The sequence below is a fragment of the Elephantulus edwardii genome, unplaced genomic scaffold, assembly GCF_000299155.1.
Source record: "Elephantulus edwardii isolate Elephantulus edwardi_28Jun2011 unplaced genomic scaffold, EleEdw1.0 scaffold00539, whole genome shotgun sequence".
NCBI classification, from domain to species: Eukaryota; Metazoa; Chordata; class Mammalia; order Macroscelidea; family Macroscelididae; genus Elephantulus; species Elephantulus edwardii.
The window spans coordinates 234914-235771 of NW_006400289.1; positions in this window are offsets into that span (position 1 = coordinate 234914).

Here is an 858-nt window from a genome sequence, read left to right on the forward strand (position 1 = left end):
AGCACCCTGGCTACATTTTCACCAAGACATATCTGTTCCTTTCTTTGGCAGTCCATGACATTTTCAGTACTCTTCTCCAGCATTACAGTTCAAAGACACCAATCCTTCTGTCATCCTTATTCATTGTCTGACTTTCTGATGCAAATGATGGGGAAGACCATGTCCTTAATTAAGCGCATCTTAGTCCTCAAACTGACATCATAGGTTCCTCATAATTTGGAGAGAACCCTGACTACAAGCTTGTCCAAGGCAATATATCCCCTGATCTGAGATTACCAAAAGTATTAATTGTGTATTTAAGTAAGATAAAGTTGTTGACAGTGTTAATCTTCATTGAAATTCAATCTATATTGAAGATTGCTGTGTTGGATCTTCTGCAGCAGGTGCTTCAAGTCCTCCTCACTTTCAACAAGCAAGGTGATATCATCTATATAATAAAGATTATTGATAAATTTTCCTCTAATCCTGGTGTCACACTGTTCTTCATGGCATCCATGTTCACGAATAATTTGCTCATCATACAGACTGAATAGGTATGAACAAAGATTAAAAACCTTACAAACCATTTTCCTAATTTTAAACTATGCATTATTCCCTTGATATGTTCTCACAATGCCTTCTCAATCTGTTGTTGTTGTTGTTGTTATGTGCCGTCGAGTCGCCTACAACTCATAGTGACCCCATGTACAATAACCCTAAACTCCGCTCTGTCCTGTACCAATTGCACCGTCTCTGACACTCCCATCCCAATTATCCCAGTCACTCAATAAATCAACCTCATAGAGGGCCTTCCCCTCCTGCGCTGTCCCTCCACCCTCCCAAGCATGATGTCCCTCTCCAAGGACTGGTCTCTCCTCA